We start from the raw sequence: 20876 nt of genomic DNA, 5'->3' as shown, positions 1-20876 counted from the left end.
CCAGTGAAGCTCAGTGCAAGCTGGAAGAACACCACCTCATTTTCCACTTGGGAACTCTCCAATCTTCTGGACTCAATATCAAATTCAATAATTTCAGGGCTTGCAGCACCTTCTCCCTTGTCCTTACCCTAATCCCAACACACCAGGCCTTGTTAGTACATGGTCTGCTATTACACACAAACCGTTGTTAACCACTCATCGTCCTCATTAACAGTTATTCATTCTCCTAGGTTGGTTGGTATCCACTCCCTTGTCTGTCCAACTGTTCTTTTCTTTCTTTTTACTCTATCTTCACCGACTCCTTACTCCTCCTTCCACCCTACCTCCTGCATAAAAAACATTTTCCTAGCTACCATCAGTTCGGATTAAGGGTCACTGGATCCAAAATGTTAACTCTGATTTCTCTTCACAGATGTTGCCAGTCCTGTTGAGATTTTCAAGCAACTTCTGTTTTTTTTTTCTTTTGAGTATCCACAGTCCATAGAGTCATAGAGATGTGCAACATGGGAAACAGACCCTTCAGTCCAACCTGTCCATGCCAACCAGATATCCCAACCCAATCTAGTCCCACCTGCCAGCAACCGGCCCGCATCCCTCCAAACCCTTCCTATTCATATACCCATCCAAATGCCTCTTAAATGTTGCAATTGTACCAGCCTCCATCACTTCCTCTGGCAGCTCATTCCATACCCGTACCACCCTCTGCATGAAAAAGTTGTCCCTTAGGTCTCTTTTGTAACTTTTCCCTCTCACCCTAAACCTATGTCCTCTAGTTCTGGACTCCTTCACCCCAGGGAAAAGACTTTGTCGATTTATCCTATCCATGGCTCTCATAATTTTGTAAATCTCTATAAGGTCACCCCTCAGCCTCCGATGCTCCAGAGCAAACAACCCCGGCCTGTTCAGCCTCTCCCTATAGCTCAAGTCCTTCAACCCTGGCAACATGCTTGTAAATGTTTTGTGAACCCTTTCAAGTTTTACAACATTTTGTGATAGGAAGGAGACCAGAATTGCACGCAATATTCCAACAGTGGCCTAACCAATGCCCTGTACAGCCGTAACATGACCTCCCAACTCCTGTACTCAATACTCTGACCAATAAAAGAAAGCATACCACATGCCTTCTTCACTATTCTATCTACCTGTGACTCCACTTTCAAGGAGCTATGAACCTGCACTCCAAGGTCTCTTTGTTCAGCAACACTCCCTAGGACCTTACTATTAAGTGCATAAGTCCTGCTAAGATTTGCTTTCCCAAAATGCAGCACCTCGCATTTATGTGAATTAAACTCCATCTGCCACTTCTCAGCCCATTGGCCCATCTGGTCAAGATCCTGTTGTAATCTGAGGTAACCCTCTTCGCTGTCCTCTAAACCTCCAATTTTGGTGTCATCTGCAAACTTACTAACTGTACCTCTTAGACTCGCATCGAAATCATTTATGTAAACGACAAAAAGTAGAGGACCCAGCACCGATCCTTGTGGCACTCCACTGGTCACAGGCCTCCAGTCTGAAAAACAACCATCTACCATCACCTTCTGTCTTCTACCTTTGAGCCAGTTCTGTATCCAAATGGCTAGTTCTCCCTGTGTTCCATGAGATCTAACCTTGCTAATCAGTCTGTGCATCAGAAGTTCAATATTCAAAGCATATTTTAGAATTAAGATCTTCAGTTCCTGCTGTAGGCCATCTTAAATGAGGATAATAAATTGCTCTCTCTGTTTTCTCTGAGAATGCACTCCATTACCTATTGATGTAAATGCATTGTTTGACTGTAATGGTGTGGAAATTAAATGTTAGACAAGGAGCAGATGTTCCGGTAGATGAGTATAAATAATGACTGTGTAGTAACTGAGTCTCACAGGGATAAGATACAGGATATAAGATTTTGCACAAAAATTCTATGGGGTCGCTGGCAGTTACAAATGCTGTGAATCAACTGTGGGATCTCATGGGAAGTGAGCATGGCATATCCTACATTAATCGCTGCATTCTGTGAGGTTGGAAATGATGTTACTGGTTTCAAATTAAATGTCCCTGACGTTTTTCTTTTTCTGTTAGCAGATATTTTGTGAGATTTTATGCCTAAAACCTCATTGATTTAAATTTCTATTAAATTGAAGGCAAAAAAATGATGATGGAATTTGGGAATATTAAACAGTGGAGACACTCGGAGTAAACTGGGAAGGATAGTAATTGCATTCAGACTCTGGTCAACGTGAAAACTCCTATTTTTTAATATTCTTTCTTTGTTGTGGGTGCTGTTGATTAGTACAGAATTTATTGCCTACACCTAATCACAGTTGAAAATGTGATGTTTCGCTGCCTTCATGATGGTACTCCATGGTGCTGTTAGGGAGAGAGCTCCAGGTTCTCGATCACACAACATGAAGGAAGAACCATATAGTTTCAGACCAGGGTGTTCTGTTGCTTGGAAGGAAACTCACAAGTGGTGGTGTTCCCTTGCACCTTCTGCCCTCATCCTTTCAGGCCGACAGAGTTGTAAGTTTGGAAGGTGTTATCGAAAGAGCCTTGGCAATTTACTGCAGTGTATTTTATTGATGGTATGTATTATTTGTGAGTGGTGGAGATTGTGAATTTTGAAGCTGGTGATTGGTGCTAATCAAGCAGCAATCAATCCAGTTAACTGCACGAAATACGGATCCACTGTTTTCTATTTGCCTTCTATTTTTATAAATGAACACTGTCCTTTCATCAGATGTATAAAGCAAGAAGCAAAACTTCAATCACTGATAGGTGTAGTCTGTAGGCCACCAAATAATAACATCACATTGGAGCGGGCAATAAACAAAGAAATAACTAAGGTCCGTAAAAATGATGCTGCAATTATCGTGGGGGATGTTAATCTACATGTCAACTGGTCGAAGCAGGTAGGGCAGGGTAGCCTTGAGAAGGGGTTCGTTGAGTGTATCTGCAATAGCTTTCTTGAACAGTATGTAATGGAACCGAGGAGGAAGCAATCTATCCTAGATCTGGTCCTGTGTAATGAGATAGGAATAATTAATGAGGAGAAAGTGAGGACTGCAGATGCTGGAGATCAGAGGTGAGAGTGTGGCGCTGGAAAAACACAGCAGGTCAGGCAACATCTGAGGAGCAGGAGAATCGACGTTTCGGGCATAAGCCCTTCATCAGGAATAATTAATGACCTCATAGTCAAGGATCCTCTTGGAAGGAGCAATCAGAGTATGGTTGAATTTAGAATTCAGACGGAGAGTGTGAAGGTAAAAAAACAATACAAGTGTCCTGTGCTTAAACTGGGGAGACTACAATAAGATGAGGGAGGACTTGGTGAAAGTAGACCGGAAACAAAATTTTTATGGTGGGATAGTTGATCAGCAGTGGAGGACTTTCAAAGCAATTTTTCAAATTCCTCAGCAAAAGTATATTCCAGTGAAAAGGGAGGACTGTAGGAAAAGGGGTCGTCTGCCATAGATGTCTAAGGAAATAAGGGAAGCTATCAAATTGAAAGAGAAGGCATACAAAATTGCCAAGATCAGCGGGAAACTAGAAGATTGGGAAAACTTTAAAGGTCAACAGGAAGCCACAAAAAGAGCGATAAAGAAAAGTAAGATAGAACATGAGAAAAAAACTAGCACAGAACATAAAGAGAGATAGCAAAGTTTTCTACAAATATATAAAACAACAAAGAGTGGCTAAAGTAAACATTGATCTTTTAGAGGACGAGAAGGGGCATTTAGTTATGGGATATGAGGAAATGGCTAAGGCATTGAATAGGTATGTTGTGTTGGCCTTCACAGTGGAAGCACTAATAACATGCCAGTAATTGACAAAGAGACAAAGGTAGGTGAGGGCCTGGAAAAAATCATTATTACGGAAGAGGTAGTGTTGGGCAAACTAATGGAGCTAAAGGTAGACATGTCTCCTGGCCCTGATGGAATGCATTCCAGAGTACTAAAAGAGATGGCAGGAGAACTAGCAAGTGCACTTGTGGTAATTTTGCAAAATTCACTAGACTCTGGAGCAATACCAGCAGATTGGAAAACAGCAAATATGACACCACTGTTTAAAAAGGGAGGTAGACAAAAGATGGGGAATTATCAGTTAGCTTAATCTCTGTAGTGGGGTAGATGTTTGAGTCTGTTACCAAGGAAGAAATAGCAAGGCATCGCGATAGAAATTGTCCCGTTGGGCAGACACAGTATTGGGTTCATGATGGGCAGGTCATGCTCAACTACTCTTTTGGAACTCTACGAAGACAGTATGAGCAAGGTGGACAATGGGGACCCCAGTGGATGTGGTATACCTAGATTTCCAAAAGGCCTTCAGCAAGGTGTTGCACAAGAGGATGCTACATAAGATAAAGATGCATGGCGTTATGGGTAAAGTATTAGCATGGATAGAGGATTGGTTGACTAACAGAAAGCAAAGAGTGGGGATAAATGAGTGCTATTCTGATTGGCAATCAGCAACTAGTCGTACGCCTCAGGGATCAGTGTTGGGACCGCAATTATTCACAATTTACCGAGATGATTTGGAGTTGGGGACCACATGAGTGGCAGAGCAAAGTGTGCAGAGGGCTATGAAACGCTGCAGAGGAACATAGATACTTTAAGTGAGTGGGCAAAGGTCTGGCAGATGGAATACAATATTAATAATTGTGAAGTCATCTATTTTGGTAGGAATAGCAGTAAAAAGGATTATTACTTGAACAGTAAAAGGGTGCAGCATGCTGCTGTGCAGAGGGACCTGGGTGTCCTTGTGCATGAGTCACAGAGGGTTGGTCTGCAGGTACAACAAGTAGTTAGGAAGGCAGATGGAATTTTGATCTTCATTGCTAAAGGGATTGAGTTTAAAACCAGGGAGGTTATGTTGCAGCTGTACAGGGTGCAGGTGAGGCCACACCTGGAGTACTGTGTGCAGCTTTGGTCTCGCACTGGAAGTGGTGCAGGGGAGATTCACTAGGTTGATTTCAGAGTTGATGGGCTTGGTTTATGAGGATAGACTGAGTAGACTGGGTTTATATTCATTGGAATTTAGAAGAATTGAGTGGGGCGGGGGGATCTTAGAGAAATATATACAATTATGAAGGGAATAGATAAGATAGAAGTAGAGAGGATGTTTCCACTGGTGGGTGAAAGTTGGACAAGAGGGCATAGCCTCAAAATTAGGAGGAGCAGATTTAGGACTGAATTGAGGAGGATTGTAAATCTATGGAACTCCTTGCCCAGTGAAGGATTTGACACAACTTCAGTAAATATTTTTAAAGCGAGGATAGATTTTTTTTGAACAGTAAAGGAATTAAGGGATACGATGAGAGGGCGGGTAAGTGGAGCTGAGTCCACAAAGAGATCAGCCATTATCGTATTGAATGGTGGAGCAGGCTCAAGGGGCCAGATGGCCTACTCCTGAGGCTACGGCTATGGGGCTACTAACAATTTTGTACCTGTTCTTAAAATAACATGGAAACGTTTGATTAAAAAGGAGTCATGTTAAATTTTTAGCACACCTAATGCTAAAAAGGCTTCATGTGCTGCATCTTTTCCTTGTTCCCTGTTCATTCCCCTTCACGTTGCATTTAGCCTCATAGTTGTCTATATTCAAGCACACAGCCTTGGCCTCAGTCACCATGGTTCAAAGATCCCTGACTCTCAAAGTTATCTGTAACCAATGAGTTGGCTGCTTGTGAGAGATGAACAATTCTTAGCAATTACAGAGTCTCTCATCTTTGGGATATTGAACAAGGCTGCTCATCTTTGGCTGTGATAACTAGGTCTGACAGGGAAAATTAGTAGATATTTTAATAATGCAAATGAACACGTATTTGCAAATTTGAAAGCGTGTATACTCATGTATAGTTTGAGTTTTGAAGACTGTTTCTCATGCTGAAATTAGAGGGACGTCTTACACACGAGGTATTGTTTTTGAGGGGATGAATTTCATGCTTGGCATGAGTCAAAAAATGGACAAACAAGAGCCAGATCTCAATATAAAATAATAAACAACAAAAGGAAAAAGAATTATGGCCATTATTGAATATTTATCAAGAAAATAACTGTCTCCATTCTGCCTGCTATGGTAGAACAGTACTGTCATACCGTATTCCAGTTACCAGTACAGTAAAGTGCATGTAGGTCTACACATATGTACAAACGTTAATAGGCATACCAGCAGCTGGTCAGGCCATTTACCAGGGGTATTTATACAACACACAATTCATGAAATAAGAACAGAGGAGCAGTAAAAACAAAATAAAACGACTGATAATATTTTATTACAGAAAGGCCACATGAAATTGTTAACACTAGACGATAAACATTTACGTCAAAAAACTAATATTCACAGCAAAAACCTCTTCTCACCGTATATCACAAATATTATGGGATAGCTGCTTAAAACAAAAGTATATGTAAAAGTCTATTGGAATCCTTCAAATTCCCTGTCCTCATCAGTTGCACCGCTGAATAATTCATTCCAGTTGTCTGGGGGGTCAAGCAAATCATCATATGGATCATTTTCATCTGCACTCTCAAGAGGATCATCAATTGATTTGACATCCCTTCCACCTGACCATAAATAGACATCATCTGTACCATCTAAGGCTTTAGAAATTCCACATTTTTAAAGGCTTTAACAATTATTTCAGTTTTCATCTCCTTCCAGGACTCAACAATCCACTCACAGACAGTTGCAACTAATGGAGCACGTATGTTGCTACCCTTTGTGAAGCTTTTCTCCCCTTCTTGCATCCAATCATCCCATTTCTTCCGTGCTAAGTCCTGAAAAGGTTTATTGATGCTAACATCCAGTGGCTGCACCATGCTGGTAAGGCCTCCAGGAATCATTGCAATGTCAGTATTTTTGGCTCGAAGTTCACTGATAACACTCTTCACCCTGTATGACCTGAGCCTATCCCAAACCAGTAAGTTTTTGTTTTCCTTTCTAAGTCACGTATTCAAGACCTCTCTAATGCAAGTCTTGCAGCCACCTTCATCCATCCACCCTTTCTCATGGGCAAAGACAACAATACCTTTCAGAAATTTCTGTCTGGGCAGAGTTTTCTGCTTAAAAATCACCACAGGCTTTAACTTTGTTCCATCGGCCATAGAACCAAATACCACAGTGAATCGACTCCTTTCATGGCCAGTAGTCTTAACCAAACTGTTTTTGCTCCAATCTTCACCACAGTTCTGTTCCCGGCATATCAAAATTCATTGGGGCTTTGTCCATATTGCCGACGCGTGGGAGCCTGCGCCTGTTTTTCTTCCGACTTCTGACTACAAAGTGATGGAACTCGATTAACTTGTCATCAAGTTCTGCTGGCAGGCGTCGGGCAATCTTGGTTTTCTGTCTCAGCACGAGATCATATGTCTTCATGAACCTACTGCCCCATCCAGCACTGTCTTTGAAATCACTGAATCCATCTATTTTTGCTTCACTTTTGCCGCGTATTCTAATATATTTTCGAGTATATGCTTTCGTTCTGCCGACACTGATTAACCCAGTCAGCAATCTTTTCTTCTGGTTGTGGCCACTTGTTCAGTTTTCCTCAGTTTACATACTTCTGTTTTGGCATAGCCTTTAACTGTGTGGCTTTTTCCTCCAATCTCAAACAGGTTTTTCAGAAAGACAGGACTCCCTTGCAGCTACGCTATTGTTGTTCTTCTTGGCAATTTCAATAACGTTTAATTTAAACTATGCTGTATACTTGCTTCTTCATGATGCTATTTTGTCAGAAAGATTTGGGGGAGTTTTACAATACGTTCAGAGCACAACTGTATGCACCACCTATTTCTAAGAAACTGAGGCAACAGCGGAAACTCAAGGTCAAGGGCTGCCATAACATACCGTAACTATTTGCATGCATGGCTCAAATATATGTATGTAAATATTACATAAATAAATATATACAGTACATATGTATGCATACACATATAGTATATATGTAGTTATCAACATTCAATTTAACAATTTGAAAATTGTGTTGCACAAATATATATTGGTACGTGTAACGTGATGATGCAGCTATTGCATTTAAATCAAAAATGTGCAAATCATACCCTTTAAGGCTGCAAATATGGTCAGGAAGAGACCCCTGAAAAGCTAGGGTTGACTTATACCTGAGTTATATGAAAAATGCCAGATTTCTTGGCCAAAATAAGGAGTCGACTTATACATGAGATTGACCTATACACACTTATATATTGTATTATAAACACCTTTTAATGTCTTTAAAGACTTGTTCAGATGTCCTGGATGTCTTCAAGCCTAGAGGGCCCAAGCCTACTGTGAGCATTCTGCCCAGGTATAGCCTCACCCTCCTTGGCTTGAACTGTTGCAGGATTCAGGATCTTGGTCATGGGGGAGGTGGAGGAGCTAGGAACCTCTGGAATGTCTATAATGATAAGCTTCCGGGCGGTGAGTCTGTCACTGCTGCTCGTTATGGGACCCTGCTGAACTACTGACCCTGTGAAAGGAAGGGGGCAGCTAGAGAGAGGCTGATGTCCCTTGTTCCCCTCATTCCTTGCCATTAGTGCTAAGCACCTTTGGCTAAGTGACGAAATGTAGGTTGTGTGCACTTTCTATAGATACTGTATGTGCTAGATCTGGCTCACCACTGCAGCCACTAGGCTGTACATGGAAACACCCAGACCCAGGAATTTCAGCACCAGCACAGTGCTGTAAACATTGGTGGACTCCTCCATCCTTCTATCCAGCTACCTCTTACAATTCCTGCACCTGCCTTTGAAGTTGGATGAATTAATTAATGGCGATGGACAGAGATCCATCTTTTACCTGGGTTCTGAGCATTTGCTTGGCTTCTGTCAGTCCTGTCTGTGTCAGCAATCTGAGGTCTTTCTTCCTCAACCAGCCATGTGTCAGTAATGTGCTCGCCTAGAACGAGAGCTTATCAAAGTGTAAGTCACTCAGCTCAAGGGTACAGGCCTTTGAGTGGCTTCCTCCTCAGAAATGGCAGTAGGGCTGAGGGTCTGCAATGCTGGTCTTTTCCTGGTGTCGGTTCTCTGGTCACTGTCAGTGCTTGCAAGAGAAAAGAGACGGAATTAACTGTTAAAGATGCATAACAGCCTGGCTTGATCAAAAATGAGTTAGCACTAGTGGCGAAAGTGAGGTCTGCAGATGCTGGAGATCAAAGTTGAAACTTTATTGCTGGAACAGCACAGCAGGTCAGGCAGCATCCAGGGAACAGGAGATTCGACGTTTCGGGCACAGGCCCTTCTTCAGGAATGAGCAGAGAGTGTTCAGCAGGAGAAGATAAAAGGTAGGGAGGAGGGACTTGGAGGAGGGGAGTTGGAAATGTCTTCTTCTTGACCTCTCCGCCTCCACCCTACTCCGACCTATCACCCTCACCTTGACCTCTTTCCACCTATCACATTTCCAACGCCCCTCCTCCAAGTCCCTCCTCCCTACCTTTTATCTTCTCCTGCTGAACACTCTCTGCTCATTCCTGAAGAAGGGCCTGTGCCCGAAACGTCGAATCTCCTGTTCCCTGGATGCTGCCTGACCTGCTGTGCTGTTCCAGCAATAAAGTTTCAACTTTGATATCCAAATGAATCCAACAAGAACTGGACCAAGCATATGTGGTACTCATAATCTTCTTCATCCTAAGTATACGCATGATTTTACTACAACTGCTAAGTATTTCATCAGTAATATTTTCAGCAACATAACACAAAACATCGCAGATAAGAAAAACTGCAGCATATTAACATGCCAAATTTCCCCTAAAGTAAATGCATTAAAATTCCATCAAATTTGACAATATTGTTATGTATTTGGCTTTAAGGGGTTAACACGTAGGGGGTTCCATACAACAGCCAAGCAGGGTGAGATCAATAGTTGTGATGTTGAGAAGATATGCTCTTCTTCATTAGGGTAAATAAAACCACAGAAAGTAGACAAAATCAAACACAAAATATTGCTGAGGAAAGGAGTGAACAAAGACAGAAATGGGAACTATTTAAATGTAAATCTATGATTCGCTCCAGTAATAATATCTAACAATATTCAATATCTAGGATCATACCAAAAGAGTACTTTGAAGTATTAAAGGGATTTTCTGCTATCATCATAAGGCACAGAATTTATAGCAAAAGATCATAGAGTTGCGCAACTGATATGATATATTTTGAACAAACCTAGATTGCTATTAAGTCTTCCATCTTTTAGAATGGGTTGCCATTAATATAAAAATCCCAGAATTTCTTTCAAGTCACATTCCTGAGATAACTTAAAGTTTTATAAACAATGCATCAAAAGTGTGAGCGAGAGTCTGTCTGTATCCCAATCTTGAATCTATTTCCAAAGTAGGAATTTATAAAATGTGATGTGGACTGACTGCCTACTGGTTGTGTGCTTTTTGAATAAAATAGAGTGTATCTGCAAATACAATTCTGCAAATGCAAATTCACCCCAGAGACTTGCATGTGTGTGTGAAGGAGAGAGAGTGTGTGGGGGTGACAGTGTGAGTGTGTGCGTGTGAGTGTGCATGTGAGTGTGTGTGTGCATGCACGTAAGTGTGTGTGCTTGGTAGATTGTGTTTGTGAGCGTGGTGGCATATAAGCCTGTGACAGGGTGTGTGCGTGGATGAGAGTGTGCAGATTGTATGTGTGTGTGTGTCTGAGAGATAGCGTGTGTATGAGAGAGGGTCTGCCTAACTGTGTGAGCATGAAAGAGTGTGTGTATGTGTGCTTGTAATCCTGCCCCACTAGTTACCTGATGAAAGAGCAATGCTTCAAAAGCTAGTACTTCCAAATAAACTTGGTGGACTATAACCTGGTGTTGTGTGATTTTTAACTATGTCCACCCCAGTCCAAAACCGACACCTCCACATCATGGCATACAATAGTGACATTGTAGTCTGTGAGCCAAGGTGAGTGTTTGCCCTGTGAGTATGAGAGGTCACAGGGAGAAGTGGTGGCACCTATCCTGATGAAATGCAGAGCATTATTGAAATCTTTCCTGCACTGCTGGGCACCCCAGTTCACCCAGGACACAGCACTGATCCAGGCTGCAATCTGTATCCAATTGGCTATGTCCTTCAGTGGCCACCAACTTAGAAAAAAAACTGTCCTCTTCACTCCAACACCTCATCCAACACCACACAATGGGAAGGGGATTGAGCCTTTCTTTCCTCTGAGCCATGTTCTCAGTGATGTTGGCTGAGTGGGACGTCCAGTCTCGTGTTTGTTACATCTGAATTATGTGCAGCTGAGCTTTGAATGTGACATCAGAGGGGTGAAACCCAAAAGGTCTCAGCACTTCTGCCTCATCAGCCACGCAATTCCCCAAGAAAGAACCTGTTCGCAAATTGGTGAGGTGATGAGTGGAAGATTATGTGAGAAAATGTGTTTAAAATGATGCTCCAAACCAGGGCTGACGCAATGAGACTAACTCGACAAAACACTTTACCTACAAATGGGAAAATTCCGTCCATTTCTTAGAAACAACTGCTCTTTGTAGTTTGCACAGATATAATTACCTCATGGTTCTCCATTGCCAGAAAGCAGTTCCCATCAATGCATTGTCTAGGTCATGGTCAGTTGGCTTTGCTCCCTCCTTTGCTATAATGATTCCAATCCCAAATCATTGATCAATCTACGTGACCCTGGGATATGTCTAATACCGATCCATGCAGAATCATGCAGAGTTTGGATTTCTTCAATGTTTTTGGATTTCTTCAATCTTATTTATCTTTTTCATCATACAAAGATCCCTTAAATAACTTGCACACATCAGGACTGAATGAACAGACGTTTGTTAAATTTGATATATTTGTGGCAATGCCAAAGATTTGTCCTCAGAAATCCAAGAACTCTGTTTGCTTTAGATGTAATCTGCTAAATGTGGAAATCCAACTGATGATTGCTATTAAGCTGGAACTCCAGACATAGTTGCTTGTCTACCTGTCAGAGATTTGGATTATTCAACTTAAACCTATCTGTTAGTCAAGCTTTTTTGTTGTCGGTGCACTTGGCAAAGCCTTTTTCAGCTTTGAATGCCCACTCCCATCATCCCTGCTGTTTTTACACTTCCAAACAATCATCTCACAGTTAATTGACATGATGTTAATTCTTTCCTGATACTTAAGCCACTTACCCACCCATTAGTGGTCTTTGGGAAAGCACAGCACATCAGGCGGCATAAGCTCTTCATCAGGAATGTGGGTGAGGGGTGGGAGGGGTGATGGTGGTGGGGGAAAGGGGGCTGAGAGATAAATAGGAGGGTGGGGGTGGGGGTGTTGGTTTGGGGTGGGGGTGTTGGGAAAGTAGCTGGGAAGGCGATAGGTAGATTCCAGTGGGGGTTGATGGTGATAGGTCGGAGCAGAGAGTGGATCTGATAGGTGGGGAGGAAGATGGACAGGTGGGACAGTTCAAGAGGGTGGAGCCGAGTTGGAGGTTTGGTACTGGGATGAGGTGGGGGCATGGGGGGGGGGAATGAGGAGACTGGTGAAGTCGATGTTGATGCCGTGTGGTTGAAGGGTCCCAAGGCGGAAGATAAGGCATTCTTCCTCCAGGCGTTGGATGGCTTGGAGTTGTCAGTGGAGGAGGCCCAGGACTTGCATGTCCATGATGGAGTGGGAGGTGATGTTGACATGGTCGGCCACAGGGCGGTGGGGTTGTTGGTGCGTGTATTCTCTGAAATATTCCACAAGGCCGCGTCCTATCTCCCCGATGTAGAGGCAACCACATCGAGAGTGACAGATACAGTAGGTGAGGCGTTTGGATGTGCAGGAAAATCTCTGCCAGATGTGGAAGGATCCTTTGGGCCCTTGGACAAGGTGAGGGGGAGGTGTGGACGCAGGTTTTACACTTCTTATGGTAGCAAGGAAAAGTGCCAGGAGTAGAGGCTGGGTTGGTGGATGGTGTGGACCTAATGAGGGAATTGTTGGGGGAATGGTCTCTGTGGAATGCCAATAGGAGTGGGGAGGGAAATATATCTCTGGTGGTGGGGTTTGATCGTAGGTGGTGCAAATGGCGCTATATCTAGAGATTGGGGTTGTGAAAGGTGAGGACCACGAGGGTTCTATCCTTGATGTGGTTGGAGGGATGGGGTTCAAGGGCGGAGGTGCAGGAAGTGAAGGAGATGTGCTGGAGGGCATTGTTGATCACATGGGAGGGGAAATTGTGGTCCTTGAAGTAGGAGGCCATCTGGGATGTGGAATTACTACTCCTGGGAGCAGATAAAACGGAGATGGAAGAATTGGGAGTAAAGGGTCACGTTTTTACGGGAGAGTGGTTGAGATGAGGTGTAGTCCAGGCAGCTGTGGGGGGTCGGTGGGTTTGAAATAGATGTCCGTGTTGAGTCAGTTGTCGGAGATGGAGATGCAGAGGTCCAGGAAGGGGAGGGAGCTATCCAATTACAGGAGGTGGTGGTGGGAGAAGGTGTAGTCATCCTGCTTGTGACTTGTTGGGAAGCTCATTTATGTAAATCAAGAAGAGTAAATGCAAGCAAAAGAGTGGATATTCCAGAGAGAACGTCTCAAGGAGAGAATGTTACCCCAGCACACAGCACTTTTTATCTTTTGTTGGTATGGTAGTGCTAATCCAATTTAGTAATGAAGTTTAGATTAGAACTGTACATAAGAGCATAAGAACATAAAAACCAGGAGCAGGAGTAGGTCATCTGGCCCCTTGAGCCTGCTCTGCCATTCAATAAGATCTTTTCGTAGCCTCAGCTCCACCTACCCACCCACTCACCATCACCCTTAATTCCTTTACTGTTCGAAAAATCATCTATCTTAGCTGTTGGATAACTAATCCTCTATCCATTCTAATACATTGCCTGTAACGCCTTGCATCTTTATCATATGCAGCAGCCTTTTGTGCGACACCTTGTCAAATACTTTTTGGAAATCTAGATACATCACATCTACTGGGTCCCCATTATCCACTATGCTTGTAATGTCATCATAGAATTCCAGACATTACAAGCCCTGCATGAACCCATGCTGTGTCTGCCCAACTGGACAATTTCTATCGAGATAGCTTGCTATTTCTTCATTGATAATTGGCTCAAGCATTTTCCCCAACACAGAAGTTAAGCTGACTCGAACTTTTGTCTCCCTCCCTTTTTAAACAGTGTCACATTTGCTGTTTTCCAGTCTGCTGGAACTGCTGCAGAGTCCAGCGAATTTTGGAAAATTACCACAAGTGTATTTTCTATTTTTCCCAGGATACATTCCATCAGAACCAGGAGACGTGTCTACCCTTAGCTCCATTAGCTTGCCCAACACTACCTCTTCCGTAATAATGATTGTTTCCAGGCCCTCACCTACCTTTGTCTCTTTGTCAATTACTGGCATGTTATTAGTCTCCTCCCCTGTGAAGACCGATACAAACTACCTGTCAATGCATCAGTCATTTCCTCATATCCCATAACCAAATCCCCTTCTCATCCTCTAAAGGACTAATGTTTACTTTAGCCACTCTTTTCCATTTTATATATTTATAGAAACTTGTACTATCTGTCTTTATATTCTGAACTAGCTTTAGTTTTCATTTTGCATTTTACTTTTCTTTATAGCTCTTATCGTGGCTTTCTGAGGACTTTTAGAGTTTTCCCAACCTTCTAGTTTCCCGCTGATCTTGGCCACTTTGTATGCCTTCTCTTTCAATTTGATAGCCTCCCTCATTTCCTTAGACACCTACAACAGATTACCCCTTTTCCTACAGTCCTTCCTTTTCACTGGAATATACTTTCGCTGAACACTTTGAAAAATTGCTTTGAAAGTCCTCCACTGTTTGTCAACTGTCCCAACATAAAGTTTTTGCTTCCAGTCTACTTTAGTGAATTCCTCCCTCATCCTGCTGTAGTCCCCTTTGTTTAAGCACAGGACCCTGGTATTGGATTTTATCTTTGCACTCTCCGTCTGTATTCCAAATTCAACCAGACTGTGATCGCTCCTTCCAAGAGGATCCGTAACTATGAGGTCATTAATTATTCCTGTCTCAGAGGACCAGATCTGGAATAGTTTGCTCCCTCGTCAGTTCCATTACATACTGTTCCAGAAAACTTCCATGAATATACTCAACGAACCTCTCCTCAAGGCTACCCTGGCTGAGATGGTTCAAACAATTGACATGCAGATTAAAATCCCCCATGACAATTGCTGTACCATTTTTACAGAAATTAGTTATTTCTTTGTATATTGCCCGCCCCAATGTGATATTATTATTTGGTGGCCTATAGACTACGCCTATCAGTGACTTTTACTTCTTAGAATTGCTAATTTCCACCAAAATGGATTCAACCTTATTCTCCATATAACCTGTATCATCTCTCACCACCGGCCTGATGAAGTCCTTAACTATCACAGCTATACCACCTCCCTTACTTTCCGAATAGTCTGATATCCCTGGATATTTAACTCCCAGTCATGACCATTCTGTAACCACATCTCTGTAATGGCTACTAAATCATATTCATTTGCGATGATTTGTGCCATTGACTCCTCTGACTTGTTACAAGTATTCATGTAAAGTGCCCTTATGCTTGTGTTTGTACCCTCTTTATGAATTCCATGAGGAATTTTTAAAAGGCTTTGGAGAAAGCTTTGAGACACCTATTTTCAGAGAGTCATAACAGTATCTGGACTTCATCATGTCTCTAGTTCCCCTTTTCATTTGCAAGCCAATAGCAAAACCAAGAGAGCAGTGAAGTTCCTGATGCCAAAGAATATTGATAGGAAATTCGGATTTACTGTATTACAAATCAGCACCTGGATACAATGGATATTCCTGGGCAGACTTCCTCAGGGAGACAAGAGTAAAAATACAAAGCATTTCTCAGCTGCAAAACCTCAGACCAAATGTTATATCACAAGAACAGAAGACATTATAAGCAATTGAGAATTAATATAAGCAAAACAGACGAATTGATATAATTCCATATACAATGTGAATACTTCCAACTTTGGTGTCACACCACAAGGCATAGATCAGAGATAGGAAGTCAGAAGGCATAATCCTCAAACTCTTACATTATTCAACCTCTGGTGTGGATATTGAGAATAAACAGAAAAACATTCATAACACTTGAGGCTGCAAGAATGAACAAGCAAGACTATCACAAACTTTGGGATACTGACAAAATAATATACTGACTAAATTGCAAAGTAATTATCATGTTAATAAATGGCTTCCACCTTTGATCAATGGTGACGAGGAAAAAGTCAGATGAACTGTAAGTGTACCACAGAGGCTCAAACTCTGAGATTTGGAGTATGGGGCAGGGCAAGGTGAACATGCAAATAGTTTAAAGAAATAGATAATGTTGATATAAAAGTTGCAACTAATGTGGGGAGAGATGTAATATAATGAGAGTAGACATAGTAATGATAACATAATGCAACAGTGACATCAGTGATCATGTGAAAAAAATAGGAAAGTAAGGATGGAAGTTTGCTTCAGTGAGAGATTGACTTAAAATAATAGTGTAAAGAAACAGGTTTACTGAAATCTACCAGAAACAGACAGTGTTCACTTTCAGGGAAGGAGAAAATATTATAGGCTACACTACTAGAAAAAGCAAGGACAGCCATTTGGATACAAAATTGGATCGAAGTTAGAAGACAGAGGATGGTGCTGGAGGGTTCATACAAAATATTTGGGTATGAGCATAAGGGGTACAGTTCGTATGTTTGCAGATGACACCAAAATTGGAGGTGTAGTGGACAGTGAAGAAGGTTACTTCTGATTATACAGGATCTCTATCAGATGGGCCAATGGGCTGAGGAGTGGCAGATGAAGTTTAATTTAGATAAATGCGAGGTGCTGCATTTTGAGAAAGCAAATCTTAGCAGGATTTATACACTGAATGGTAAGACCCAGGGAGTGTTACTGAACAAAGAGACCTTGGGGTGCAGGTTCATAGCTCCTTGAAAGTAGAGTCACAGGTAGATAGGATAGTGAAGGTAGTGTATGTTATGCTTTCCTTCATTGGTCAGATTATTGAGTATAGGAATTGGGAGGCCATGTTCTGGCTGTACAGGACATTAGTTAGGCCACTTTTGGAATATTGCGTGCAATTCTGGTCTCATTCCTATTGGAAGGATGTTGTGAAACCTGAAAGGGTTCAGAGAAGATTTACAAGGATGTTGCCAGGGTTGGAGAATTTGAGCTAAAGAGAGAGGCTGAACAGGCTGGGGCTGTTTCCCTGTAGCATCAGAGACTGAGGGTGACCTTATAGAGGTTTATAAAATTATGAGGGGCATGGATAGGATAAATAGACAAAGTCTTTTCCCTGGAATGGGGGAGTCCAGAATTAGAGGGCATACATTTAGGGCGAAAGGGTGACGGTATAAAAGGGACCTAAGGGGCAACGTTTTCACTCATAGAGTGGTACATGTATAAACTGAGCTGCCAGAGGAGGTGGTGGAGGCTAGTACAATTACAGCATTTAAAAGGCATCTGGATGGGTATATGAATAGGAAGGGTTTAGAGGGATATGGGCCGGACTGCAAAAGATATCAAGTTTCATTAGGGGTTTGCTGACGTACCATTCCCCCCTTCTCCTTCCAGCAGTTTGCCCTGCTCTGTTTCATCTCTACTCATTTGCCACCATGTTGTAACCCAAGGTAAATGCATGTCCTTGCAGCTATATCTGAGAACAAATGGTTTGTGAAGAATCCCTGAACCATTCCCTGTCGATTTATGTAATTTTGAAGAACTCTGGAAACCGCCCAAAGACATGACAGTAGCCCAGAGAAATCAACAAATCAACTACTCATCGGGAAGTAATAGTTGCTCCCTTTTAAATTGTGCTGATGAACTTCCTTCTTTCTCCTGAACATGGGTACATTTAAAAGGTAGTGCTAACTGTAAGAATGAATTCCGAAATAGCAGCAGTGTTACATGCTGACTGATGCTGTGATCTGGCTACTCTGCAAAACTGTGACCTTAACACTCCTTGTACTAATGCCATCACCCAATTTGCCTCCACTGTAGTGTAAACACTTCCAGTTGTGCATGCTTATATCGCAAACATCACCTTAGAGGCAGACCACAGTTCAGTGCCCACCATTTTAACTCCCTTAAGTGGACAATCTTTTGTCATTACAAACTAACTACTATTTTTTAGCCATATCAAAGACAACTAATCCTTCAATAGCCTCTTAAAACGTGTCGGTGAAACTGTGAACTGTCTTCTGATGAGAGACGTGATTAAACCTTTGGGAAGTGTCAACAGCAAAGCCTATTGGAAGTAGAAGAAGCAATGGCTCCCTGTTTTATTTCTGAGCTATCTCAGTTGACCTGTTGCCATATCCCAGCAGTGTGTCTCTGCTTTCTCTGCAGTTTGTTTTTCTTTCATGTTTAAAGTGCTGGTGATTTAAATTCCCTCAGATCATGAGACTTAAACAGACTTTACACATCTTTCAGGAGCACTTCTTCTTCCTCCATGAAGTATTTATTTCCACACTGCAGATAAACAACAATGGAACAGCCAAAATGGTATTTACTTGCATTGTGCACTCACTTAAATGGCTCTGTTGAATTGTATGTGTGATTCAGCCCTGGCTTCTTCTCCACCATTAAAAATGTAAGCAAGGACGGGACAGTCCCATTCACATCCCTCCTGTTACTTTTAAAAGCATCTGAGGCAGCTCGGCTCTGTGAAAAGCCATCTATTTATACATTGCCCTGGTTTAGGTTCATTAAGCTCAATCATTTCCACTTTACTGTTAAGTGCAGTTTTCCATCACTTCATTTAAATATTATTAAAACCAAATCTCAACTAACTTTCTATCAAACTGGATGTGTTTGGGTGTCGTGTTTCCTTCATGCAAAAAAAGTGACAGGGGAGATACAAGGAATGGTAGAACTCTTGAAGTGTCCAAAACCTTGTTGTCCTTTTTGTTTTATTTTCTGGCCTCAGATAACTTGGAATTTAAAAAAAAATGAAAATACTTTGAACAAACTCAAGTATCTGAACATATGGAATCTTAATGAAGCCAACTACCTGGAGTCATCGTGCATGGTGCCTAAGGACTGAATCTTACCAGAAAGCAGCTCGGCGAGGTGTAATGGGCTTTATCTTACAATCATCCCAAGCTCACTTTGTTGACTATGTGCACATGCTTATGATGTTGGTCTCTTATGCTGCGAGCTGGATTTGCCAAATCAACATCAGCAGCAATACTCACTACTACCGGGATATCCCAGGATTTCTAATGCCGTCTCTATCTTTGAAGTCTAGGGATACATCCAGTTAAGGATTGTCAGACTACATTAGCCTTTCACCATCTATGTAGGAGAGCAGCTCCCCCAAACCATTGCCTCGCACAGCATGATTACCACTTCCTTGCATGTACATTGCACATTCCTACTCCAATCATGATATAAGCACCAGGCCACGCAGCTGACCTGTCCTTAATCATCTTCCCTCTTACTACTCTCTAAGACACTGCCACCCTTTCCCCATTGCACACCCCCTTATCACTATTCAATGTGGTACCATTATATCCAGGGCAGCTTTCAAACAGTTCAAACTAGTCACCTTTATTCATCAACACCAAAGGTAAATATAAATCAACCAGTCAGAAGCTGCATTTGTTTCTTGGAACAGAAATAAACTGCTTACAGGTTAAGCAGTGACAATTTTTCAGTCAGCAAATGATCACTGCAGCCAGCTCTACTGTCAATTCAGTCTTGGCTGTCTTGGGTTCTATCATGCAGAAGGTGGTGTTCCTCCTGCTCAATGCCCTCATCTTCCTCAGAAAACTGCTCCCAACTCAACAGCATCATCACATCTCCTTGTTGCTTGCTCCAGTTGAGCATGGCATAGCATTCTGGGATTAAGCAGCATGTTCTGTCTGGAGCGTATAGCCCCCCTCCCCTGCACAAGCGGTGCAATTTCACCTTCAAGAAACCTGGTCAAAAATTGGGCAACATTATATCTCTGACATTCTTCAATCAGAAGATTGCATTACGGACACAAGAGGTAGACCTTGTCTTCTAGTAAACATCTTTGGCAAGCACCTGGCACCTCAAATGCGGCTAGACTAAGAGAATTCTAAAGGGTATAGGTATTATTGCAGTTCTCACAGTACCAGATATAACCACCTGATTACAGATGACTTGCATGTTAATGAATTGGAACATTTTTAGCTTGATGAACTCAGCTGCATTATGATATGGGACCTCCCAATGCAATGTGTGTGCCGTGTATTTATTCCTTTACCTAGGGGAAGCCAGCTGTGTTGCTGAATCCTACAGCCTGAGCTGCAGCATTAATCTCAAGTTCAGAGAGTATCAGTTCTGTGTCCCTGTGCATTCAATAATTCCTTGCATTAGTTTTGTGACTCACTGATGCCTCTTTTAAGGTGCTTTGGATTTGATCTGCCTCACAGACATTCTTTAATCTGCAATGACCAATGGTCAGATTACATGTGAGCAGCTTTAACACTGCACACACTTGGACATTTCATGCATTTCACATATACAATGCTATGATTACAAATGACTTCAACTTGGACTGCACAATTGATGCAACTGCCTCTTGAAAAGCCTCCTAACATCCACAAGTGGAGCCCAAACTTTGGCCCAGAAACAGACCCTGACTCCACCCGCTCTGAGCGTAGTCTCAGTCATTTTTCTGTCACTGGGTGTATTTTGGAATTGGGAGATGATGAAAGGCTAGGTAAAAACAATGACTGCAGATGCTGGAAACCAGATTCTGGATTAGAGTGGTGCTGGAAAAGCACAGCAGTTCGGGCAGCATCCGAGGAGCAGGAAAATTGACGTTTCGGGCAAAAGCCCTTCATCAGGAATACAGGCAGAGAGCCTGAAGGGTGGGGAGAAAGTAGCATAGAGTACAATAGGAGAGTGGGGGAGGGGATGAAGGTGATAGGTCAGGGAGGAGAGGGTGGGGGAAGGTAG

Source organism: Chiloscyllium plagiosum, chromosome 29, assembly GCF_004010195.1.
Source record: "Chiloscyllium plagiosum isolate BGI_BamShark_2017 chromosome 29, ASM401019v2, whole genome shotgun sequence".
In the NCBI taxonomy this organism is placed as follows: Eukaryota; Metazoa; Chordata; class Chondrichthyes; order Orectolobiformes; family Hemiscylliidae; genus Chiloscyllium; species Chiloscyllium plagiosum.
This window is presented reverse-complemented; position numbering follows the sequence as displayed.